Genomic DNA, 27,920 nt, shown 5'->3' on the forward strand with positions numbered 1-27,920 from the left:
GCTTATTTCACTTAGCTTTATACTTTACGGATCCATCCATGATGTTGCAAATGGCAAGATTTCATTCTTTTTTATTTTTTTTATGGCTAATATTCCACTGTATATATGCCACATCTTCTTTATCCATTCATCTATCGATGGACACTTGGGCTGCTTCCATAATTTGATTATTATAAATAATTCTGCAATAAACATAGGGGTACATGTATCTCTTCAAATTAGTATTTTCATATTCTTTGGGTAAATAGCCAGGAGCATGATTGCTTCTATTTTTAATATTTAGGGGAAACTCCATACTGTTCTCCACAGTGGCTGCACGAGTTTGCATTCTCTAAGGGCACAATTTAATCAGTTAGGTGCCAGAATAGTCCGTGGTCCTGAGCTTATGGGGGGGAACTGCATTCTTTACAATATGACAAGAGCAACACATGAGCCTAGTGTGATGTTCTTGGAAATGCAGTACTCAGTCTCCTTCCAGTGCACTGCTGCCAGGAGCAGAGCTGATAGACAGTCCCAGCTGTTGCCCCCCCTGGATCCTTGATAGTGTTCACAGCAAACCACATTTCCCCTGGGGCTGCTTGCAGCAAATAACTGAGCACGGCAGGGACACAAGTGCCAGTGGCTTTCTGCTGGACAAAAGATACCTCAAATTAGTAGCTTTTCCACAGGGATTCCTCATCAACCTGACTGACACTTTCCTGGAACTGTACTGATGTTTGAGACTTTTTACCCAATTCTTCCTTCCCTTTCTCCCTTCACAGATGTCAGACCTGTCTTGTGGTCTGTTGCTACTTATTCTGATCCCTCTCTTATATCCTCCACAGGCATTTTCCCATAAATTGCCTAAACCTATCTTGATGTCTATTTCTTAGAGGAGCTGAAATGATACTCATAAGCACAACAAATGTGCAACTTTTCAGAGGGTTAATAGAATCTCAAAGCCCACCCCCTTTCATGCTCTGTTTCTCTCTGTCTCAAAAATAAATAAACATTAAAAAAAATAAAATAAAAACATAAAAAAGGGGTGCCTGGGTGACTTAGTCGGTTAAGCATCCGACTTCCGCTCAGGTCATGATCTTGCAGTCCATGAGTTCGAGCCCCACGTTGGGCTCTGTGATGACAGCTCAGAGCCTGGAGCCTGTTTCAGATTCTGTGTCTCCCTCTCTCTCTGACCCTCCCCTGTTCATGCTCTGTCTCTATCTGTCTCAAAAATAAATAAACGTTAAAAAATAAAAATAAAAAAATAGAATCTCAAAGCCCATTTGTGTATTCCTTAGAATGTAAAAACACCAGATAAAAAACCTCTACAGATGGTACAATGAAAGTCAAATGAAAGATAGATACTAAGTCAACATTGGCATTATTCTGCTCTTAGTTAAAAAAATGTGGTCAATGATTGTGGCTACTGGGTGGCTTAGTCAGTTGAGCATCCAACACTTGATTTGGCTCAGGTTCATGGATTTGAGCCCTGCATCAGGCTCTGCACTGACAAAGCAGAGCCTGCTTGGGTCTCTCTCTCTCTCTCTCTCTCTGCCCCTCCCCTGCTCATGCTCACTGTCTGTCTGTCTCTCTCTCTCTCAAATAAATAAATAAGCTTAAATAAAATAAAATGAAGAGGTTGGCCTACATAATTTCTAAGGAACCTCTCAATTTAAAATATTATACTAATATATGTTTCAATTAATAAATTGTTCCAGGTAGATAAAGTTGATTTTAAGGCAAATATAATATCAATAATGTTATTTCAGAAGAAACTGATAGTAACTTCAGGTTTATTTGAAATCCTCTTTTCCCAGCATTATAAATCATGTTCTAGCAACACCTTCTTTCTGTTACTAGTACCTCTCGCGGTTGTTCCTACCTCTAGGTCTGTTGCATATGTTTGGAAAGTAGTTCTTACAGCTTTTCAAATGGCTGGCTCCTTCTCATAGTTCACACCTTGGCTCAAATGTCACTTCCCCCAAAAAGGCTTTATGTGACCATCCTATCCAAAATAAACCTCTCATAATTTCCTCAAGCCTCTTTATCAGAATTCCCTTATATGTCTTATTAGTTTTCACCACTTGTTTGATTGTCCATTTCTCCCCACTATAGTAGAATCTCTATGGGGAAAATATTTTGTCTGTCTTGTTTATCATTTTATCTCCTAGAATGATACCTAACATGTAAGAAGCTCTCAATAAATGTCACATGAACAAATGAGTTAGCAACTGAATAGATACACCCTAAGAGAAAACATACATTTTAACTTTTTAAAAGAATGAAAAGAGTTATAAAAATCATTTCTTGTTCAATTTTTTCCAGGGTCATATAGAAGCAGAATATAAACTTGGCTCTGTGTGTTGTTTTTCACAATTAGAGAAGATAATACCCTAAATGTGAGCCAGCAGTGGCATTAGTTTTAGCTTTCGGCTAGGTGTTTCTGCAGAAGGTCAATAGAATTATATGCTGATCAATATCAAGATCATGTTCTAACTAATTGAGCAAAAAGGCTTAAATTCCTGAGGTTTTAATATTTGGAAACAGCAAGCATCAAAATAATTCTATTGCTTTCCAAAGAATTGAAAATCACAATGCCTAACAATAAAGTCATGAAATAGCTCTATGAAAATTTAATCACTATAAAAAGGTTATATTAAGAATGAGTCATAGAAATTTAAAGAAAACATTTTTACAAGGTAATCCTTTAAATGAATTTGATATCATAAAGTACAAGGAACAGACATATCTGAAGTCAACTCTCAATTTTCCATGATATAATCAAGAATTGTCTCATGAAGAAGTAGCAGGGACAGTATAGGTTTTGGGGCTTTGCAAATCCTGGCCCTGGCACTTACAATGACTTTCAGTAATTCACTTATTTTTTTAATGTGTAAAATAGTACCAATAATGCATGTTGCATTATTAGTAATACTTGTTTTGAAGCTTCGTGATACTGAACATGGAATTAGGAATATACAAGACAATAAATGGTGGCTAAACTGGACAATGAAAATGTATTGGCAATCTAAGTCTCTGGTGCTCAAGAGTATGTGTGTGAGAGGGAGAGATGTCAGAACTACCTAATACTATTACAGGAGGATAGTGTTGCCTCCTTTATAAAATTTACACAATCTATACAGTTGAAAACTGAAATATTTTGGAAGTAGGCCTTTTCCCCGTAGAAGTACAAATGGCAAACAGCAACCAGGAGGTGAATCTTTCAACCATATTTTTAAAAAGAAAAAAATTACCCTCGTAATGAAAGTTTATGTGAAATTAAATTCTTCTATGCTATTATTTTCAATGAAATATGAACCTCATTTTTAGAGGCTATAAATAAATTGTCATTCAGAATATATGAAATGATGCATATTAGGCAATAACTCATAAAGTGGTCAACAATATTCATTTAGGATCTATCATGCTCATAATTCTATAAAAATAAGAAGGCAATCATTGACTCGTTCGTTCAACAAATATTTATGTAGTGCCTAATGCTAGAGACATGCTTATTTCCACTGGGGATAAAGTGGCAGTGACATAAGTAGTTTTATACAATTATACACAAAGTGCATGTTTAAAGGTTAAGGAAGGCTGTGTTGAAGAAGTGATAGGAGCTAAAATCTACAGATAAATCAGAATTAATCTGGAGAAGGAGATGATTCGAAGGTGAAAAAGGACATTCCAAAAAAGATAATTGCATTTGCTGAGATCTTATGGCAAGAAGGAAGGTGAAATCTCCCAAGAACTGAAAAAAATCCAGTATGACTGGAAAATAGAATGAGGGGTCTTATGGTGACAGAAAAAGAGAGGTAGGCAGGGCCTCTTAGGCCTGGTTTAGGATTAGTTTATCTAAGACCAGTGAGAATCCATTGAGGAGATTTAAGGAAGCAGGTGACATGTGTAGACTGCGTTTTGGAAGATCACTCTAGCCTGAGATATTGGGTGAATGATTAGAGGGGATATACAGAAGTCAGTTAAGGGACTGTTACAATAGGTCAGGTGAGAGGCGATATTTGGCTTGTACTAATTCAGTGACAATGGTAAGAAATGGATGTAGTCAATAAAATTTAAGACAGCAAGATTTGCTGATGAAGAGAGTATACAGCTAGGAACAGTAGGGGAATAAGGGAGAGGAAGCTGTCCAAGCTCTCTCCCTAGTTTCTGACCAGCGCAACTGGAAAGGGTGGAGGTATAAGGCACTGAAGTATGAACCACTGGGAAGGTGAGAAGATCACAAGATAGACTGACCAAAAACCAGGAAGATACAAATTATCAATATCAGAAATGAAAGAAGGGCCATAACTACAGACAATATATACCTTGAAAGATAATAAGAGAATATATTATCAACAACTTTATGCCAAGAAATTCAACATATATGGAATGTACAAATTACTGAAGGATGTAAATTATGAAAGATTATTGAAGAATAGAAAACCTAAATAGCCTCATACCTATTAAATTAATTATATTTGTTATTGAAAAGAAAAAAAAAACAAAAAACCTTGAAGGACAAACTTCCAGAGCCAGATCATTCTACTGGTAAATTCTATTAATTTTTTAAGGAAAAAATAATGCCAATCCCAACCAAACTCCTTCCGACTTTAAAGAAGGAACACAGACCAAATCTTTTTTTTTTTTTTTAAATAATGTTTATTTATTTATTTTGAGAGAAAGAGAGAGAGAGCAAGCAGAGAAGGGGCAGAGAGAGAGAGAGAGAGAGAGAATCCCAAGCAGGCTCTGTGTAACACAGAACCTGACTGGGGCTCGAACTCAAAGAGGGTGAGATCAAGACCTGAGTCAAGATCAAGAGTCAGACACTTAATTGACTGAGCCACCTAGGCGCCCTCGAAATCTTTTTAAAAAGTTGGTGTTACCCTAATACCAGAACCAAAAATGAAATTACAGGAAAACTAAAGACCAATGTTCCTCAGAACAAAAACAAAAAACCCCTCATAAACAGCATATTACATCCAAAAATATACATAAAGAATAGTAGACTTGGGAGTGCCTGGGTGGCTCAGTCGGTTGGGTGTCCATCTTCAGTTCAGGTCATGATCTCAAGGTCGGGAGTTCAAGCCCCACGTCCAGCTGTCAGAACAGAGCCTGGAGTCTGTTTCACATTCTGTGTCTCCCTTTCTCTGCCCCTCCCCTGCTCATGCTCGCTCTGTCTCTCTGTCTCTCTGTCTCTCTCTCTCTCTCTCTTAAAAATAATCAACATTTGGGGCGCCTGGGTGGCTCAGTCGGTTAAGCGTCCAACTTCGGTTCAGGTCACGATTTCACTGTCCGTGAGTTCGAGCCCCACGTCGGGCTCTGTGCTGACTGCTCAGAGCCTGAAGCCTGTTTCAGATTCTGTGTCTCCCTCTCTCTCTGACCCTCCCCCATTCATGCTCTGTCTCTGTCTCAAAAATAAATAAACGTTAAAAAAAAATTAAAAAAAAATAAACATTTAAAAAAATTAATAAATTAAAAAAAAGAATAGTAGACTTGACCCAGTGATGTTAATCCTAGGAATGTAGTGTTGGTTTAACATTTGAATATCAATTAAATTAGGGATATTAACAAAATAAAGCAGAAAAAAACATTTGATCATCTTAGGATGCAGATATATTTGACTAAATTTAACATCACCTCATAATTGAAACTTTCAACAAACTTTGATACAAAGGAACTTCTTTAGAGTGATAAAGGGCACTTGAAAAAAATTATAATTATAATCATATTGCAAGGTAAAAGAATGCTTTTCATTCTAAATTATAAATAAGGCAATGATGTATACTTTGACAACTCCTAGTCAGCATTGTTCTGGTCTTCACAAGCACACATAACAGAAGAAAATAAAATGCAGAGACTTTGGAAAGAGGAACTAATACTGTCTTTATTCAAAGACAGCATATTGTACCTATAGAAAATACCAAGTAATAAACAAACAAAACCTACTGAAATTAATATGTGAGTTTAGCAAAGTCATAGGATATAAGAACAATATACAATATTCAATTGTGTTTCTACATATTGGCAATGAACAGTTGAAAAATGAAATTAAAAATACCATTAAAATAGCATCAAAATGGGGCACCTGGGTGGTTCAGTCAGTCTGTCAGATTCCTGATTTCAGCTCAGGTCATGATCTCAAGGTCATGAGATAGAGCCAAGCCCCTCATCTGGCTCTGCACTGGGCATGGAGCCTGCTTAAGATTCTCTCTCTCCCTCTCCCTCTGACACTCCCCTCCCCTTCTCTCCCTCTCTATAAAAACAAAACAAAAACCCATAAAAACTTTGAAATTAGGAATATATAACAATGTACATTCAAGACCCCTACCTTAAGAGCTGGAAAATATTCCCAAGAGACATTAATGAAAATCCAAATAAAAGAGGAGATATACTACATTAATGGTTCAAACACTTGGTGATATTGTCAGTTCTCCCGATAGTAATATGAAATGTAATGCCATCTCAATAAACTTCCTAAGTTGGCTTCTTTAAAAAATAGAAATTGAAAGCTGATTTTAAATTTTTCCAGAAAAGCAAAAGACTCAGAACAGCCAAAATCATTTTGAAAAGGAAGAACACACTTGGAGAACTTAACTATCTCATCTTAAGACTTACTATAAAAGATACAAATATCAAGACATTGTGGTTTTGGTTTAAGGATAGACATATAGATCAACGAAACAGAAGAAAGTCTAGAAATCAACAAATATGGTGGGTTGATTTTTTAAATTGTGGTAAGATATATATAAACATAAAATTTACTATTTTTGAGTGTCATTAAGTACATTCCCATTGTTGTGTACTATTACCACCATCCATCTCCATAATTTTCTCACCTTCCCAAACTGTAACTCCATATTTATTCACTCACCCTTGCCCTCCCCTCTGGCCCCTAGAAATCACCATTCTACTTCCTGTCTCTATAAATTTGACTACTCCATATATATCCTCATATAAATGGGATCATACAATATTTGTCCTTTTGTGACTGGTTTATTTCACTTAACGTTAGGTCTTCAAGATTCATCCATGTAGCATGTGTCAGAATTTCCTTACTTTTCAAAGCTGAATAATATTCCATTATATGCATACACCACGTTTTGTTTATCCATTCATCCTTCCATGAACACTTGGGATGCTTCCACCTTTGGCCATTGTGAATAATGCTGCTGTTAACATGGGTATACAAAAAATCTGTTTGAGTCCCTGCTTTCACCTCTTTGGGGTATATACCTGCAAGTGGAATTGCCGGGTCATATGATAATTCTATGTTTAATTTTTTGAGAAATTGACTTTTCCATAGCAGCTGCACTATTTACTTTCCCACCAACAGTTCGCAACGGTTTTAGTTTCTCCACATCATTGCCAACACTTGTTATTTGGGGGGCTATTTTCATCTTTTTTAATAATGGCCATCCTAATGGATATAAAATGATAGCTCATTTTAGTTTTATATTCAGTTGATTTTGACAAATGTATGCCGATAAATTCAGTGAGGACAGGATGGTCTTTTTAACAAATGGTGCTGGATATCTACTGGAAAAAAATGAAAGTCAAGCCTTACTTTATACCATACATTAAAATTAATACAACAGGTAAAATTATAAAACTTCTAGAATAAAACTGACAATAAACCTTCATCACTTTGAATGTAGGCAATGAATTATCAGATAAGGCAGCACAGCCCAAACCATAAAAGAAAAAATTGATACAGTAGACTTAATAAAAATTAAAAATTTTGCTCTTCAAAACATACTATCCAGGAACTTAAATTACAAACAAAATACTAGGAGAAAATATCTGTGTTAGGTATATTTGACAAAGAACCTGTATCCAGAATATGTAAAAACATTATAGCTCAATAATAAGACAACCCAATTTAAAAAGGCAAATTATTTGAACAGTTGCTTCATAATAGAAGATACATACATGCCCAACAAACACATGAAAGGATGTTTAACATCTGTAGTCATCAGGGAAATGCAAATTTAAACCAAAATAAGATACCATGACACACATTAGAGTAGCTAAAATTTAAAACATTGACAGTACCAAGTGTTGACAAGAATATAAAGCAAATGGAACTTCATACATTACCGATGGACATATAAAATGGTATAGCTGCTTTGGAAAACGCTGGCAGTTTCTTAAACAGTTAAACATAAACTTACCATAAGGCCCACCAATTCCAAGAGAAATATAAATGTGTGCTTACACAAAGACTTGTACACAAATGTTCATAGCAGCTAACTCATAATAACCAAACACTGAAATTCAATGTCCATCAATGGGTAGATGAATAAACAAATTGTAGTATATACATATAATACAATACTACTCAGCAATAAAAAGGAATGAACTAATGATACACACAATATGGCTGAATTTCAAATCACTATGCTGAGTGAAAGAAGTCAGACACAAAAGAGAAACATGTTGTATTGCTTCCATTTAAACGAAATAAATCTAATGTGTAATGACAAAACCCAGATCAATTGTTGCCTGGCAAGGGGCAGTAAGGAAAATTTGTGAAATGAGAGAAATGATTGCATTGGTACTTATAAGGGTGATTGGTTTACCAATACCTATCAAACCATACTTTAAAAGAGGTATATTTTTGGGTTATCTGGGTGGCTCAGTTGGTTGAGCATCTGACTCTTGATTTACAGCTCAGGTCATGATCCCAGGGTTATGGGCTCAAGCTTCACGTTGGGCTCTGCACTGAGCATGGAGCCTGCTTGTGATTCTCTCTCTCTCCCTCTGCCCCTCTCCCCCACTTGCAGTCTCTCTCTAAAATAAAAAATGTTTTAAATAGGTACATTTTGTTTTATGTAAATTACACCTTAATAAAGTTGTTTTAAAAATACAACTCATCTCTGTCCTAATGTTCAATATTTAAAGAGAAGAGAAATATGAAACAGGAAAAAAAATAAAGATCTATCAGGAAATTAGATCATTCGGAACTTAGAAACTCAACTCTAAGTCTTTCATGTAATACACTGCATTAAGGCCAGACTCCAGAACCAGAACACCTGGGTTCAAACCCCAGCTCTGCCATTTAGTAGCTGAGTAATTTTGAACAAGTACAATAATTTATCTGTGCCATAATTTACTATAAAGTGAGGATAATAACAGTATACCTACTTCATATAGTTCTTATAGAGACTAAATGAAATTATATAAATGAAGTGCTTAGAACTGTGTCAGGCATACATAAATGCTATGTAAGTATTAGTTATTATGGTGCAAATAAAAATGACTACAAATCTACTTCAGGCTGCTCATTTCTGATGGATGTTCAGTAGTCTAGTAAAAAGTAAATGAATATGCTTAACAATGAGAATCATTTCCTATGTGCTATATTAGCAGATCATCCAAAGATCTCATGGAAGGAGAACTTGGAACAAAATCTGAAGTACTAATACAATCCTGATGTGAGTGGATTAGCATACAGCCCTAAATTTGGACAAATTAGGGCAACCTTAACATCTCTTACATGGGTCCTAATAAAAATGGGATTTTCATTTCTAGAGCTATCATTTGGCCAAATTAAACTGTGAAAAATCTAAATGTACAATACATAAGAAGCAAAATGAAGAGGGGTGCCTGGGTGGCTCAGTCAGTTAAGCATCCAACTTTGGCTCAGGTCATGATCTCACAGTTAGTGAGTTTGAGCCCCATGTTGGGCTCTGTGCTGACAGCTCGAGCCTAGATCCTGCTTCAGATTTTGTGTCTCCCTCTCTCTCTACCCTGCCCTCAATTGTGCTCTGTCTTTCTCTCAAAAAGTAAACATTAAAACAAAACAAACAAACAAACAAAAAAACACCCTAGAGGTACCTGGGTGGCTTAGTCGGTTAAGCGTCCAACTTCAGCTCAGGTCATGATCTCACAGTTCATGCGTTCCAGCCCCACATCCGGCTGTGCACTAACAGCTCAGAGCCTGGAGCCGCTTCAGATTCTGTGTCTCCCTCGCTCTCTGCCCCTCCCCCGCTCACACTCTGTCTCTGTCTCTCTCTCTTTCTCTCAAAAATAAACATTAAAAATGTTTTTTAATTAAAACAAAAACTCTAAAAAAAGAAGCAAAATGATGAGATTCTCAGAACTAATTATATTAACCGTTACATTTATAAGCTAAATATCACACCAAAAAATCCAAAATAAATCAGAAATATCTAATTAGAAGGGTACAGAATAAGCACAGAACTTAGTTACCTTATATATCCTGGAACATCTATTGACTTCTTTATTTTTTCTTATGTAATTGTAGCTTCTTTTTACTAGTAAGAGTGATAACAATATAAATTTTTATTATGGTAAAATATATATAAAATTTACCATTTAACCATTTTTATTAAATTTTAACCAGTTAATAAAATATAATCGACATACAACATTGTATTTGTTTTAGGTATACAGCATGATGGTTTGATATATGTATGTATTGTGAAATGATTACCACAATTAGTTTAGTTAACATCTGTTACCTCACATAGTTAGAAATGTTGTGCGTACGGATGATAACTTTCAAGATCTACTCTCTTAGCAACTTTCAAATATACAATACAGTATTTTAAACTTTAGTCACCATGTTGCACATTACATCCCCAGGACTGATTAATCTTATAACTGAAAGTTGCTATCTTTGGAGGCCCTCACCCATTTTGCCCTCTTCCCTTGCTTTTGGCAACCACCAATCTGATCTCTGTATCTGTGAATTCTAACCTTTTAGATTCCACATTTAAATGAGATCATACAGTTTTTATCTTTTCCTGTCTTATTTCACTCAGCATTAGTGCCTTCAACGTCCATCCATGTTGTCTCAAATGGCAGGATTTTCTTCTTTTTTATGGCTGAAAAATATTTTGGTGTGTGTGTGTGTGTGTGTGTGTGTGTGTGTGTGTGCAAGTGTATGACTTCTTTATCCATTCATCCCTTGATGGATGCTTAGGTTGTTTCCATATCTTGGCTATTATAAATACTGCTGCAATGAACTTGATGGCTCCTGATATCTTTTTGAGATAGTGATTTTATCTCTTTGAATAGATATCAAAATGTGGAATTGCTGGATCATATGGTAGCTCTATTTTTAACTTTTTGAGGAACCTCCATACTGCCTTCCATAATGGTTGCACCAATCTACATTCCCACCAACAGTACACATTTTTTCCACATTCTCACCAATGCTTATCTCTTGTCTTCACAACGATAGCCATTCTGAGAGTTGTGAGGTAATATCTCATTGTGGTCTTGATTTGCATTTCCCTGATGATTAGTGATGCTGAGCACATTTTCATGTACATGTTAGCCATTTGTATATCTTCTTTGGAAAAATGTCTGTTTAGTTCCTCTACTCATTTTTTAATCAGTTTTTGTTGTTGTTGTTGTTCCTGTGTTGTGTATCCTTTTCTACATGATCATGTAATACGTGAGTTTTTCTCTTATGCTAGTATTTTAAATAAAAATATGCTGAAGATGTTTTATTAAAAGGCATATTTTTGCCAAGTGACATCCTATGGCTTGGGAATTCTAATTTCTACTTTTGTTGATATATTTCTTTTTGAACTTCAAAAATAATGATTATGACCTGATAAAGTACATGTACTAATCCTTTCCTTCTTTCTTAGAAAACCATGAGGAAAAGTGAAATACTCATTGATTTATCCAGATTCAATATCTTCCATGTTCACATCAGGTATGTGCAGTATAATTTTCTAAACACTATAAATTTTCTCCTCTCACCCAAATCATCTCTTGTGCTTTTTTTTTTATATCACATATTTGTTACGCTAGCTCTACAGAACATCAGGTATAACAGACTCCTTAATCAAAATGGATAAGCCCCTCCCTATTTAAAAAGCTCACATAGTTAAATATTAAGGTGGAAAATATGTTTTGTACCCTATGATAATCTTGCTATTAGATCTGGCTGTCTTTTTCTTATTAAGAGAGTGGTTATATTTTTAAAATCTACTTTGATAGAGAATAGAAAAAGAGCTCCGTTACCAAAAAACAAGATTTGTTAAAGGTAGTATTGAAAATAAATAATTGGCTTTTGTTCATGAATGGCTAAATCTATTTTGTGGTTTAAAGAGCTAAGAACAGATTGCTTCCCTTAGATTGTTAGCAAAGAAATGTTTTCATCAATTAACATTCTTTGCTAAGAACAGTTTTTTCCAGTGCTATTTCTCAAATGGAGCATTACATAAATAGACCTGCCCAAAGGACAATTCTTGGGCTTTTTTCTTTAATGTTTCAGAGTATAACAATTATGGCATGCCAGTTGAAAATGCTGGCAGAAAACAAAACAAAACAAAATCACATTTCAAATAGATAATTTACTTGAAGGAAAAAGTTGCCATTGGTAGCCATTCCTGCAAATTAAATAAGAGACATCACCAATAAATTGTGTCAATCTTCCTCTTCATCATACTTTTGCCCAACATTTACATCCCAGTAGGATGAAAAGGGCAAGGAGTAGGAAATAAAGAATGTTGTTACAAAAAGCCCTGAACTGTAAAAACACACCATTCAATTCACCCAAAAATATTCCCCTGCCTCAGCTTTATCCTTTCCTCTTCTTGCTGTGCTAAAGTGTTTACCACTTAATGAGGGTCTATAGAGTAGGTGCAATAATTGTGAACATTTGTTGAGCAGTTTCTTACAAGCCAGGCACTATGCCAACAGCTTTATCTATTTTGATTGACTTAATTCTCAAAGCAACACTGTTGTTCCCATTTTTCAGAATGGGAAACTGTGGTAAAGATCATATAGTACTGAGTGGTAGAGACCAGATGCATACCTAGGCTTTAGAGTCCATACACCTGAGCTGTCTGTGCTACTCCCTGCCAGTGAAGGGAGATTAACTCATAGGCAGTGCTTTTCAACATGCATACAAGTAGACCTCTATCATCTTTTTTTCTTAGTAGAGACTTGCTCCCTAAGGGTAAAGATAAGTTTCTAGAAGGAGCGAAAAGAAGGCAAAATATAACTGGAGTTAAGGGGAGAGGCAGATTTTGAACCAAGAAAGAGAAAGAAGTATATTCAAAGACAGTTTATGAGAAAAAACAAATTGCAATGGCTACAGCAAAGTGATAAAAACACTTTTGGTAAATTTCCTTCAAGAAAATAAAGAAAACCAAGCCAAGATTTAGAATGAGATCATGCAGCATTTCACTTTATACACAAATTAACTTAAGCCCAGAGAAGATTTTAGTGTGACTGTTACATTCTACAGATCAGTAAACACAAGAGAGATTAAATGACTTGGCCAAGACAAGAAGAAGCAGGTAGCATAGGCAAGGATAAAACTCAGCCAGATCTCCTGACTTTGAGCTCAATCCTCTTCCACCAACTATATCAAACACACTTTGTCAGCTTTTAAAATATAGATGTGGTGGTCGACATGGTTTTGACTCAATTTCTGGACCATAAAAAATAATTACAGAGCATACATGTTGAAGATTAAATACAAATACCTTAACTTATCATCTCTTCACAAATAATATTGTAGAAGAGCAGTGTAGATAAAGTAGTCATTTATAAATGCAAGGAAGAGAATTCTTGGCATAAATGCATATTTTTTTACCTCTAATGTTAAAACATAACATATAAAAATCTATAAAAATCTTTAAATTGAAATTAGCTTTGGAAAAATGTTTTAATTGTTTTTTTAATCTGTTTTTAAAAGTTTGTTTGTTTGTTTGTTTGTTTAGAGAAAGCATGGGGGTGGGGGCAGAGAGAGAGAGAGTGAGAGAGGGAGAGAGAGAAACCCAAGTAGGCTCCACACTATCAGCATAGAGCCTGACATTGGGCTCAAACTCATGGAACCATGAGATCATGACCTGAGCCAAAACCAGGAGTTAGATGCTTAACTAACTGAGCCACCCAGGTGCCCTTATTTTAGCTTTGAAAAATTTAGCCACATGCATATATATGGCAAAGAGTGAAATGTCCAAATCATATAAATTTCTTCCTTACCAGAGAAATTGAAAAGGTTGGATGGAAAGAATCTTAGTTGAGAGTTATATAGCCAGTTTTAGTGTCGGTTTATAATCTCTAATGTTCTTTCCAGCTCTAAAATTCTATAATTCTAGAAAACTGATAATTGAAATAAACACTAGATGAACACATTATAATTTAAGTATATTTGACCATGAGATTATGATACATCTCCTAATATAAGCCTATGAGAAACTGTTTATAGTGGCTTCAAAAAAAAAGATTAAATTAATAAAATGCTGATGGTTGGTTTCTATGGTATGTCAGACTATGATAATTATTATTTTTTTACCTGTTGAGAACTAGAAGGGAGAAAGCAAAAAGGAAAGCTGAAGTAAAGTAGAAATGAGGAGACCTCTTCTTAGCTAAATTCTTAGATACCAAAAACCCCAATACTAATGGTCAGATATAGGCACAGTAGTATACTCATACTAAAAGTTCAGAAGTTTATGTATTTCATAAACTTATGTATTAAGTTTAAAAGTTAATGAGTAATGTTTGTGAGAATGGAGAAGTATGTTATATCTCATTTTCATTAATGTGGGGCAGTCAGTGGAAAAAAAAATGAGTTTTCCAAAGCCAAATGGTAAATCATTGAAAGCCTAGAATTTTGAAATCAGGTTTTCTACTGACCATAAAAATGAATTAATTCTGTGTGGATGGAATTTTTTCTCTTATCTCAAATTCTCTACTTTATGGCAATTTCCATGGCCTTCTTTCTAGTGTATTTTTGTTATATATGTCTCACTTTTACATCATTTGGCTATGTCAAAAGAATAAATTTCTCAATACAATTCAAGATTTCATTGACCTCTCTCAAGTTGGATCACAGTTATGATTATTGTCTCTGTTAAAAATGATGTTAAAAATTCAAATGTGACTTGTTAGAGGTAAATGATCTAACTGATCTTCAAGACAAAGAAAACACCAAAAAATTAGAATGTAGTCTTCCAAAGATTTATTCCTACCACCTGAGGTAGACAATAGAGAAAAACTTTTAAAAAAGCAACAGAAACAAACCAAAACAACAGGGAACGAAGGTACATTTTATCTAAATATATTCTATTAAAACTGAGGTCTTTTGGGGCACCTAGGTGGCTCAGTTGGTTAAACGTCTGCCTTTGGCTCAGGTCACAATCTCATGTTTGTAAGTTCAAGCCTCACATCAGGCTCTGGGCTGACAGCAGAGAGCCTGCTTCAGATCCTCTGTCCCCCTCTCTCTCTGCCCCTGCCTCACTCACTTTCTTTCTCTCTCTCTTATAAATAAATACATACATACGTACATGCCTAAACAATAAATTTTAAAAAATAAAATAAAAAAACTGAGGTCTCCCCTTCAAACATTATCAATCACATATCTCTATTATTAAACATTATTATAAGTTTTTTTAATGTAATACCATACTAACATTATATAAATTATAAAACACAAATATAAGAAAATACACAAGTACCAAAAAAGATGTATTGAAATATATAGTACTGATAATTTAAATAAATTTTAGTGAGAATTTTGTGATAAATGTTGCATTACCTTGAAAATCATGGTTTAATATCTGATAACAGAAGGATTCAAGTCTAAGATCATTTTATTCCCATGCTTGGCTATAAGGGCTATAAAAGCTAAAATAGATATCACAAAAAGATATGGAAGAAATACAAATTTGGCTTCATGTACTCAATTATAACACTCAAATTTCAACTCCATCTAATACTTATACTAAAGTTGTAGTTTAGGCTTTTTCTCTGACAATTTCTGACTTCTCTATCAATCAGTTCTCCCTAAAGTTTTTTTTTTCCTTTAATGTTTAAAACCTGGGGTCTCAATCCACTGAAATGCTGTTGGGAAGATTTTCTGTCACGTTAGAATATTGTTTCCGGGGCACCTGGGTGACTCAGTTGGTTAAGCGACCAACTTCAGCTCAGGTCATGATTTCGTGGTTCACGAGTTGGAGCCCTGCATCAGGTGCTGTGCTGACACCTCAGAGCCTGTAACCTGTTTCGGATTCTGTTTCTCCCTCTTTCTCTGCCTCTCCCCTACTCATGATCTCTCTCTCTCTCTCTCTCTCCTTCTCTTTCTCAAATAAATAAATAAACATTAAAACATTTTTAAAAAAGAGAATTGTTTCCAAATTTACTAAGTGATCATATATGAGAGTTTTAAGATGTGCCTATGTCATTTTTTAAAGTTTTTGCTTGCGATAGTTTTATTGAGACATAATTTATATTCCATGAATATATATCCATTACAAGCATGCAATGTGATTTTTAATAAATGTATAATTGTGCAACCATCACCATCATTCAGTTCTAGAATATTTCCATGACCTGAAAAAGTTATCTCATAGCCACTTGGATTCAATCTTCCGGTCCCAGCCCAAGGTAATCACTGATCTGCTTTTTGTTTCTATATTTTTTTTTCCTTTTTTGGAAATGTCATACAAATGGTATCATAAAACATGTAGCCTCTTGTGGATTTTTTCCTCTTGGCATAATATACTGTAGGTTTATCCATGTTGTAGCATGTATCCACAGTTATTTTTATTGTTGAATAGCATTCTATTGTACCACATTTTATTTAATCATTGTTGATTGACATTTTATTTCCAGTATTTTCCTATTATGAAAAATGCTAATATTATTGATGTAAACACCTTTGTGTGGACACATGTTTTACTTCTTGAGTAGAAATCTAGAAGTAGAATTGTTGAGTCATATGGTAAATTTATATTTGTATTTGAAAGAAACTGTCAAATGGTTTTCCAGAGTTGGGTATACTAACTCATAATTTATGATAGTTCCAGTTTTCCACATCTTTGTCATCACTCGGTATTATTAATAGGTTGGTGTTATTAATCTTTTGTCTTATACCCATTCTAGTGGTTGTACAGTTGTGTTGTGGTTTTAATGTCCATTTCCTTTATGATTAATCATGTTGAGTATCTTTTCGTGTGATGATTTGTATAACTTTTTGGTGAAATGTCTATCCAAATATTTTGCGCATTTTTAAATTGAGTTCCTTGCTTTCTTAGTTTTGATGTTTAGAAATTCTACATAAGTTCTAGATATAAGACCTTTATCAGATGATGATTAGAAAATATTCTTTCCTGGGATGCATTGCTGGCTCAGTCAAAAGGCATGCAACTCTTGTTCTCGGGATTGAAAATTTGAACCCTACATTGGGTATAGAGATTACTAAAAAGACAAACTTATAAGAAAAACAGGAAAGAAAAAAGAAAGTATTCTTTTCCACTTTATGGCATATCTTCTCATTTTCTTGTTGTTTTGAAAAACCAAAATTTTATTTAAAAAACCTTTATTTCTATTAAGTTCAATTTATCTATTTTTTCTTTTATGGATCATGATGTTGTATTATATCCAAGCAATCTGTGCCTAAAGCAAAGTCACAAAAATACTGTACTATGTTTCTTTCAGAAGTCTTATAATTTTAGTTCTTACATAATTAATAGTTCTTACAGAAGTCTTACTATTTTAGTTCTTAGGTCTATGATGTATAATGAGTTAATTTTTCTGTATGGCCTAAGAGTATAAGTTCATTATTTTGCACATGGATGTCCAATTATTCCAGTAGCATTTTTTAAGTTTATTTATTTATTTTGAAAGAGAAAAAGAGAGCATGAGCAGGGGAGGGGCAGAGAGACAGGTAGAGACAGAGAATCCCAAGCAGGATCTGCACTGTCAGTGCAGAGTTCGATACGGCACTCGAACTCACGAACTGGGAGATCATGACCTGAGACAAAGTCAAGAGCCCCAATGCTTAACTGACTGGGCCATCCAGGTGCCCCATCCCAGCAGCATTTCTTTTTTTTTTTTTATTTTTTTTTTATTTTTTATAATATATGAAATTTATTGTCAAATTGGTTTCCATAAAACACCCAGTGCTCATCCCAAAAGGTGCCCTCCTCAATACCCATCACCCACCCTCTCCTCCCTCCCACCCCCCATCAACCCTCAGTTTGTTCTCAGTTTTTAACAGTCTCTTATGCTTTGGCTCTCTCCCACTCTAACCTCTTTTTTTTTTTCTTTTTTTTCTTTTTTCCTCCCCCTCCCCCATGGGTTCCTGTTACGTTTCTCAGGATCCACATAAGAGTGAAACCATATGGTATCTGTCTTTCTCTGTATGGCTTATTTCACTTAGCATCACACTCTCCAGTTCCATCCACGTTGCTACAAAAGGCCATATTTCATTTTTTCTCATTGCCACATAGTATTCCATTGTGTATATAAACCACAATTTCTTTATCCATTCATCAGTTGATGGATGTTTAGGCTCTTTCCATAATTTGGCTATTGTTGAGAGTGCTGCTATGAACATTGGGGTACAAGTGCCCCTATGCATCAGTACTCCTGTATCCCTTGGATAAATTCCTAGCAGTGCTATTGCTGGGTCATAGGGTAGGTCTATTTTTAATTTTCTGAGGAACCTCCACACTGCTTTCCAGAGCGGCTGCACCAATTTGCATTCCCACCAACAGTGCAAGAGGGTTCCCTTTTCTCCACATCCTTGCCAGCATCTATAGTCTCCTGATTTGTTCATTTTGGCCACTCTGACTGGCGTGAGGTGATACCTGAGTGTGGTTTTGATTTGTACTTCCCTGATAAGGAGCGACATTGAGCATCTTGTCATGTGCCTGTTGGCCATCCGGATGTCTTCTTTAGAGAAGTGTCTATTCATGTTTTCTGCCCATTTCTTCACTGGGTTATTTGTTTTTCGGGTGTGGAGTTTGGTGAGCTCTTTATAGATTTTGGATACTAGCCCTTTGTCCGATATGTCATTTGCAAATATCTTTTCCCATTCCGTTGGTTGCCTTTTAGTTTTGTTGGTTGTTTCCTTTGCTGTGCAGAAGCTTTTTATCTTCATAAGGTCCCAGTAATTCACTTTTGCTTTTAATTCCCTTGCCTTTGGGGATGTGTTGAGTAAGAGATTGCTACGGCTGAGGTCAGAGAGGTCTTTTCCTGCTTTCTCCTCTAAGGTTTTGATGGTTTCCTGTCTCACATTCAGGTCCTTTATCCATTTTGAGTTTATTTTTGTGAATGGTGTGAGAAAGTGGTCTAGTTTCAACCTTCTGCATGTTGCTGTCCAGTTCTCCCAGCACCATTTGTTAAAGAGGCTGTCTTTTTTCCATTGGATGTTCTTTCCTGCTTTGTCAAAGATGAGTTGACCATACGTTTGTGGGTCTAGTTCTGGGGTTTCTATTCTATTCCATTGGTCCATGTGTCTGTTTTTGTGCCACCAGCAGCATTTCTTGAAGAGACACCCCAGTCCCCATTGAACTACCTTGGCATTTTTGCTGGACACCAATTGATCGTAAATGTAAGGTCTTACTTCTGTACCTTCAATTCTATTTCATTGATCTACATGGCTATTATTATGCCAATACTATATTCTATTATTGCAACTTTATAGTAAATCTTGAAATTGGATATTTTAATTCTTCCTATTCTGTTGCTGTTTTTGGTATTCTTGTTCCTATGTATATACATTTTAAGACTGGCTTATCAATTTCTACGTAAAGTATTTGCTGGGATTTTGGTAGGGATCACATTGAGTCGATAGGTCAGAGTTCTTATACTTTGTAAAAATGTATTCCTAAGTATCATGTTCTTTTCTGTGTTATGAATGGAACTGTTTTCTCAAGTTGTTTTCAAATTGCTAATTCCTATTTTATAAAAATATAACTGATTTTTATGTACTTATCTTGTATCTTGTGACTTTGTTAAATTCATTTACTACTTCTAGTATTACTTTTGTTGTATATTTTTCAGAATTTTCTATGTATAGGGTCACATCATTTGTAAGTAAAGACAGCTTTAAATTTCCCTTTCCAATTTACGACTTTATTTTTCTTTCCTTGTTACAATGGCTAAAACCTCCAGAACAGTGTCGAATAAAAAAAGATATGAGTAGATATCATTTCATTCTCAATCTTAAGAGAAAACATTCAGTCTTTTGTCACAAATGTGATGATAGCTGCAGGTTTTTCATAGATGCACTCTATCACATCAAGGAAGTGCCCTTCTATTGCTAGTTCGTTGGACATTTTTATCATGAATGGGTGTTGTATCTTGTCAGTTGCCTTAACTTCATCTATTTTCATCATTTTTTCTTATTTTTAAAAATATAGCCATTCTTGACTTGTGGTTTCTGGTAAGATAATAACAAGCAGATGCTATTGATTTATCCCCCTAGTCCAACCCCAGAGATGCACAGAAGTTGTAACCAGCTGTGTGGAAACCCGGTGATGAGAGTTAGCTGACCTGGTATGTAAAGAAACAGGGACACAGGAATGGGAAGGGCCAGGTGCCACGGTAGGAGAATAGGATATAAGGAAAGCGCTTGTGTATGATTTATGTCCTCTCCTCTACTGTTCTAATCGGCTTCTTGCCACCTTTCTGACAGAGACAGAGCTCTGGAGTTAAGAAAATAACGAAGTCATATTTTCACAAAATTTAGGGAAAATAACTTCAAATCCAGTACTTCATACAACATTTTGTTGTGGTGATCATTTGATGTCCTGGGGTTGGCACTGAGTCAAGAGCTACTTTACAAATGGAAATTGTTGACTTGCCAAGTGTCCTGCATCTATCTGTCTGACAGACTTCTGCTTTAGGCTTCACTCAAAGCTATATGGGTACCATTAGTAATTAGTATACTTCCAACATAGATCCATTTATGATCCATTTTTCCATCTATGATCTATTTATCCATCTATGATCATCCATTTATGATCACCAAATTTTTGACAGACTGTTTTTGCTTGATCTAGAATTCTTGACTGATAGGTTTTTCTTTCAGCCCTTTGAATCTATTCTTCCATTGTTCTCTGGCTTCTTTTGTTTCTGATGAGGAGTCAGCTGTTAATTTTACTGTGGGTTTCTCCTTGTACATAATAAATTGTTACTTCATTGTTACATAATGATCTTGTTGCTTCAAAATTTTCTTGTCTTTGTCTTTCAGCAATCTGATGATGATATATCTAGTTTTGATTCCTCTTATGTTTATTCTATTGAGGGTTTACTGAGTTTCATGGATCCATAGATTAAGTTTTTTATAAAATGTGGGTAATTTTAGGTTGCTGCTTCTTCAAATATTTTTATATATCCTTCTATCACTCCGTTATTTCTTTCTTTCTTAAGATTTATGTATTTATTTGGAGAGAGACAGAGAGAGTGTGTGCATATGCAAGCAAGTGGGAGAGGGGCAGAGAGTAAGGGAGAGAGAAAATACCAAGCAGGCTCAGCACTGTCAGTGCAGAGACTGATGCAGGGCTGGATCCCATGAACCATGAGATCATGATCTGAACCAAGATCAAGAGTAGGGTGCTTAACTGACCAAGTCCCCCAGGGTCCCCCATCCTTTCTTTCTTGTACTCCTAGTTGTCTCATAAGTTTCTGAGGCACTATTCATTTTTCTTCAAACTTTTTTTCCTTTCTATTCCTCAGATTGGGTAGTTTCCATTCCTTTTTTATTTTTTTTATTTTTAATTTTTAATGTTTATTCATTTTTTTAATGTTTATTTTTGAGAGAGAGAGACAGCATGAGTGGAGGAGGGGCAGAGAGAGAGGGAGACACAGAATCTGAAGCAGGCCCCAGGCTCCAAGCTGTCAACCCCATGCAGGGCTCAAACTCATGAGCAGTGAGGTCAAAGTCGGACGCTTAACCCACTGCACCACTCACACACCCCTCCATTCCTTTTCTATAGTTTCTTTTTCTTTATTGAGAGTCCCTATTTGTTGAGTTATTTTTCCTTTAAGTTTTTAAATGTATTTATAGTAGCTGTTTTGGATTAGTTGCCTACTAAATCCAACAAGTGGAACCACACAGCATGAACATTGGCTACCTATTTTTCTAAATTTGGATTATGCTTTCCTGTTTCTTTCTTTCTTTCTTTCTTTCTGCATGTCTCAAATATTTTTGTTGAAAATTGGATACTTTAGCTAAAATATTACAGTAATATTGGATCAAGCTTGGTTTTCCTTCTGAGAATTTTTTTTTTTAATTATTTGCTGGAAATTAGACTTTGGAATCTGTTTCCCTTGAGCTGTGGTGCCACTGATATCTCTAGTAAATTTTCCTACCTTATTTTTATTTTTTAGCCTGGTTTCTAAAAAATTATTATACATGTATAAAATGTATATAAATTCTATTATTTTCTTCCTCTACCAGTGGCATGGTAAATGATTCTACCTTGAAAAAGCAATCACATTGCTCATATTCTTGAAGTTCTTCTCTTGCTCCCAGTTTCACAGGAGGAGAACTAAGTGTTGAGGAATATAAGGCTTTGAGCTTGGGGAGTGGGAAGGAATAGACATCGCACTAAACAAAGCTCTTTTACCCAACTTAGGAAATATTTGGATCATTCATTTTTTATTTGTTGCTCTTCATAGTCCAACAAGATGGTCATAATATATGTTCTGTTGTCAAATATTTGCATAATATTGTCACGAAACCTTTTTATTATAAGAGACAGACTCACTAAAGGCAAACCAGGGAAAGAATGTGTGAGGGGTGACTCTAAGAAACAGAAAGCTCATGGAGTACTAAAAATTGAAGTGTGTTCTAGCCTTGTGAGGAGAATAGGATCCCAGAAAACACAAGGGCCAACACAGCAGTTCTCTCTGTATTTGTTCTCTTAATTTCAAATTTCTAAGAGAAGAATCTGATTGGCACTATTATAGGGTATGGTCAGTGGTCTGTAATAAACTGGTCACATTTGAATCAGGTCTCCCCCGGGCTGAACCATGGCCAGCTACTAGGTCATGAGGCTTGCAGGACTGCATACTTCAAGGGCTGTGGATATAGGTACTTAGAAACATGTCTATTACATTTACCAGATGTTTGATCCCTTTCTTATTTTATAAAGTTGTTAAATTCTCATGATTCCACTGTGTTCAAACAACAACAACAATAACAACAACAACAACAACAACAACAACAACAACAACAAAAGAATCAGAGCAACCTGGATGTTTCGGATGAAAAAAAAAATGTAGGTAGCCCTTATTTAATCTGCTTGACAAAGCTGAATTTCAACTGTTTTTCCCAATACACCAAATTTTATGGCCTTAACTCTGAATAGGATAAGTTCATGCCAAAGCATGTACAGCCAGTCCTTCTCACACTGCCCCCCCAACCCCACCTCACTGAGGGGTAGAGATAAGTCCTGACAGAGATAAGATCTAAGGCTTTTCTCTCTTGAGTGGCTACATGACAGAAACCTCTATGCTGCTCTGCCATACATTATCTCACTTTTCTACACTGAACCTCCAGTCCCATCTTTTTCTAAGTACCTCCCAACATTACCAACATTACTGATCCTACATTTTCATTGTTAGAAGTCAAATTCTTTCAAGGACTAAAAAAGGATTACTGAATGGTGGCTTTTCTTAGTGTGAGGGACACTTTAGTAGTCCAAAGCACTATGGAAGTTACAGTCATCACTCTTACTGTATCCTATCTTCTATGGGAGAAGGCTCACACAAATAACTACACCATGGGGTAGAGTGTATTAAGTGCCACTATAAAATACTAAGGCAGAAATCATCCTCTCCAGAGGTGGGTAAGGTGAGGAAATTTTCAGAAAAGGCTTTAGAGGTATTGGATTGGGCCTCTAAGGGCAGGGGAGGATTTGCATATTCAGAGAATGGTCTGGAGGTGGTATACAGTCAGTCAATGCTGAGCAGAACTATTATTTTTAGCAGCCATTCGCAGGACCAGTTTATTCCACTGCTCTCTTTCCCTCATTTGCCACCTGCCTCTGTTTTAACATTCCTTTTAAAAACAAACAAACAAAAAAGCAACTATCAATTAGTGTGTTTTTTGGAATTCTTATATTTACTGCTCCCACCTTCTCCGTAGGCATCCAAGAATAAGAAAGGAGAGTGTTTCCGCTCTTCCCCTTTCTTTGCTGCCTCTGCTATGATTTTTCAGGAATATTAATCATGGTGAGCTAATATGAAAATAAACATCAGAAAGGTACAAAGTTTTCATAATCATGATGGTTCTCGTTGACTTCTTTCTGAGATGGTAAGTGAAAATTCCCTTTGATTTGTTTACTTTGTTCTTGAAGGTGGTGCTCACCAAACCTTTTTAGTCTTTTGAACTTTGCCTTAGGTCCCACCATCAGCATGAGCAGAACCCTGCCCCCACCCCCAACCCCCAGCTTCCCACCTCTACTTCCCAGCAGTTAGACCCGCCAAAGTGGTGTGGCTAGCAGGTTAAATGCTTCCTCTTCTCAAGGTGTTCATTTGCATTTATATGGAACCTCAGAGTGGGAGACAATGGTCTCCACCCTCCACTGGAAATCTGGAAGTAAGGCACTGCAATTAGCAAGTAAAAGGCCCTTTTTGTAGGAGAGAACTTTACTGGCAAAATGGGTTATGATTTTGAGGAGAAAACGCACAATCTTCAGAATCTTTTTAGTTGTATTCAAGGGCCAGCATACTGGAAGTTAAAAAACAAAAGCCTTAATAAATTTCCTTCAGACTGTTTTTTGGTGAAAAGAAGGTGAGGAAAGGGTGGTAGGTTTGGAGGAAGGTGGTTTCACAAAGGGTCAGATATGCATAACATGTAAGGAAAACTTTTGGAGGAGAGAACATAGCATACGATGTAAGAGAGAAATTTACAATCAATGGAGCAAAATCCTGGGGAGAGAATATGGTCCATGTTCAGAAGCAGAAGTAGAGTAGGGGTTTAGCACAAAAGAGGGGCACCTGTTCTCAGCAGGACTGAAGTAAGTGATCAAGTGTAAAAACGGAGACTGAGTGTTAGGAAAGTTAAAATAGAGGAACTCCATGATGGATGTCTCAGCCATATATGAGGCAAGATCACTTAAAGAACTGGAAGAAGACAAAGTACAGTGGGGGGCTTGAGGAAAGCAGAAATAGGACAGGTTTGAGAGAAGTACCCTGGATAATCACCCTCCTCATTGAGGAAAGGAGTTTAGAGAATCAGTGAAGACCCAGCCAAGTCTGGAGAGCCTAGAACTCTTAGTGGAACACAGTGATTTTGTAAACTTGTCCAGCAATGCATGGTAGTACTTTCAACCAAGTATAAGAATTACAAAATAATAATAATAATAATAATAATAATAATAATTCTTAATAATAATGATAATGACATTTTAGGGGACCTTGTTCATGGTAGATTTTAGTAAGATTTTAATCATTACCAACATGGAATACACAATATCAAAATACTCATCACACTTGTGATCTGAGAAAAATACAAAAAGAAAAGATTATTGGAGTAAAAAAATTAATTCTTGTTGTCTTCTTTCTATGTTAGCCTAAGGCAAGAAAAAAGGAAATATTAATGTTATTTTTCCCATGTTCTTTTCATTCACTATTATTAAAAAAATGTTTTTAAACCAAATCATTGGCATCATCTTAGTACATTAAAAATGAGTCTTGGGGCACCTGGGTGGCTCTGTCCATTAAGCGTCCGGCTTTGGCTCAGGTTATGATTTCACGGTTTGTGGGTTCAGGCCGAGCATCAGGCTCTGTGCTGACAGCTCAGAGCCCAGAGCCTGCTTTGGATTCGGTGTCTCCCTCTCTGCCTGTCACCTGCTCATGCTCTGTCTCTCTCTCTCTCAAAAATAAACAAACATTAAAAAAAATTAATAAATAAAAATGAGTCTTATAAGAATTTGAATTTTACTTTTTTTCATTTTCCAAACACACACACACAAAAGCCAGAAATGAAAGGCATGATGAGCAAACTTCCAGGATGGCAAGGTTCTATGGTCCCTGCTGATTCCTTCCCAATTCTGGAAATATTTGGGGGGAACACTCACATGTTCAACTGTTCTATTCTGCACCAACCCTGCATAAGAGTATCAACGAAGTTTACATTTTACTACAAATTGTAAGAGGTGTTTTTCCAATCAAGATACCATATTAACAAGTCTTATCTATTTTTGCAATTTTCAACTATAGCAAGATAAAAACTAATAGCAAAGCATATTATTCAACTTAAAATTCACCACAGTAGTTAGATATATGTACCTTGCACACACATTAATCTCTCTCAACAAATATTTGTAATTTCCAAAATCCTAACTGCTTTTTCACAAAATATGGTCCCTCCAACTTAAGAGGCAGTAACATAATTATATTCTTACATCTTACTAACATGGCAAAATCACCAAAAGAAGGAACCTAAGAACATCAGTGGCTACGTGATAGAGCAGTATAATGCTTAAAACTCTAATGTCTTCATGAAGACCCACTTGAATAGCCAGCATTTAACTATGAAAGTTATTTACAAAAAACAATCAGTATTGACAAGCTAGCACAAAGTGACCAAATGAAAGCATAGAACCTGTTATTAAAGCTCAAGATTTTTCTGTGTACTGATTCCATAACTGAGTTCATTTCTTCATAAAATTTAGAGGTAAACTGGAAAATACCCAGAAAACTTCAATCAACTGCAATCTATTTCCTTTACTCTCTGAGATCATCGGAACGCATGAAGAACTGACTTTATCACCTGTTTTTCCCCACTGGGTAAACTGAGGGGAAAGAGCACGCACCTGCCACGCTCACAGTGTGGAATGTACACACAGGTGGGTCTTTAATAAATACCCTTCAATGGAGGGATTAGAGGCTTGCTTGGAAAAGCAGGGAACACATTTAAGTGGCGACTCGATGACATCCAACATATTATACGTCAGCCAGTTCCTTGCTAAAATATCATTCAAAGGAAATCTTTGAGTCTCCTTTAGGTTAGGCATTAAGTTTTTAAACCCAGAATTTTGAGGCAAGATCCGCCCCAGGGAAAGGGGAGTGGTTCGGAAAAACACGTAGAATTCAGGTGGATCAGTGACGTCAGGAAGAAGCAGCGAATTAAGGGATAGGGAGCAAACTCACCTGCAGTAGCAGAGGCTGCACACAGGTCAAAGGTCAAAGGTCAAGGCCTCAGGGAGTTCCCCCGACGCAGGAAAAGTGAAATGCCCACTCCTAGGTTCTCATGGATTCGTATAAGGGCTCAGCTGTTCCTGCCTTTGAGATGAGATGAGGGACAAACCCTGTCATGCACAGCTGGGGTTGACAGGAAGCCAAAGCGCAAGCTGCCTCAGGTGTCAGAGCCAGCACGCGGGAATCTCCCTGTATTTCTTCCCTACACCCCCTCCCGCTCCCCAAGCCTGAGACACCTCCAGCCTCACTCCCCACCTTCTTCAGGCCCTCTCGCTCTTAACAGCATCGGTCTCTATGGCGACCTGAAACCGCAGTTCGCATTGGCCCGTTCAATATGAGGGCCGGGCCAATAGGGAGGGCCAGCCTTCTCCTTCCGACCAATGGCGTTGGCGGGGAGCAGGTCCGGAGACGGCGGCGTGCTGACGTTCCCGGGAGCCCGGGGCTGGCTGGGCAGGCGGGCTGGCGGCTGGGCGGGCGGCGGCGGCGGCCTCTGGGCAGTAGAGGGGGCTCCGGGGCTGAGTCCGTGTCGACGCCGGCCGCGGAGGCGGCACCATGGGCACTGGGTAGAGGGGCAAGTTGGCCACCGCCGCCGCCCGGGGTGGTGGGAGAGCAGCTTCGGGGGAGGGGGCGGGTGGGGGAGGGAGGGGCGGGCAGCCGCTTGGCCGCCGCACTTTTTTAATTTTTTCGGGTGCCGCAGCGACGACCCCTCGGCGCAGATGTCCCTGATCCCCCGAGCGACGACGGGCGCTGCCTAACCTGGAAAGTAAGTGTGCGGGCTCGCGGGAGGGCGCGAAGACTCCTGCCCCCGAGACCCCCGGCCCTCGCCCCCTCGCGCCGGAGCCGGGACCTGCCTGTGAGGGACGCGTGGGGGACGGGCGCCTCCCTCCCGTTACTCCGTCCCCACCGCCTCGCGGCCGCCTCGGCTTTCCTGCCCCGCCTCGTGTTCCTGCCCGCACTCGCCTGCCTGCTCCCCTCCCCCCGGCAGGCGCACAAGTTTCACCCTC

The 27,920-nt window shown here is 37.0% G+C and overlaps 2 protein-coding genes across 13 annotated transcripts in view; one reads left to right on the forward strand and one right to left on the reverse strand.

Annotated features, from left to right (window-relative positions):
- Positions 1–26,969, reverse strand: part of CCDC148 (coiled-coil domain containing 148) — a 253,766-nt gene extending 226,797 nt beyond the window's left edge. For both annotated transcript variants that reach the window (XM_045479918.1, XM_045479917.1), the window contains exon 1: positions 26,869–26,969. The gene's annotated coding sequence lies outside the window, so the exon portion shown is untranslated. The remainder of the gene's footprint in view (positions 1–26,868) is intronic.
- Positions 26,970–27,346: 377 nt separating this feature from the next.
- Positions 27,347–27,920, forward strand: part of PKP4 (plakophilin 4) — a 239,789-nt gene continuing 239,215 nt past the window's right edge. For 5 of the 11 annotated variants that reach the window (XM_045479902.1, XM_045479908.1, XM_045479915.1 and 2 more), the window contains exon 1: positions 27,360–27,679. The gene's annotated coding sequence lies outside the window, so the exon portion shown is untranslated. Of the gene's footprint in view, positions 27,680–27,920 lie in introns of all 11 variants that reach the window. The other 6 variants (XM_045479906.1, XM_045479910.1, XM_045479907.1 and 3 more) reach the window with 4 other exon arrangements.

This window comes from Leopardus geoffroyi, chromosome C1 (genome assembly GCF_018350155.1).
Source record: "Leopardus geoffroyi isolate Oge1 chromosome C1, O.geoffroyi_Oge1_pat1.0, whole genome shotgun sequence".
NCBI classification, from domain to species: domain Eukaryota; kingdom Metazoa; phylum Chordata; class Mammalia; order Carnivora; family Felidae; genus Leopardus; species Leopardus geoffroyi.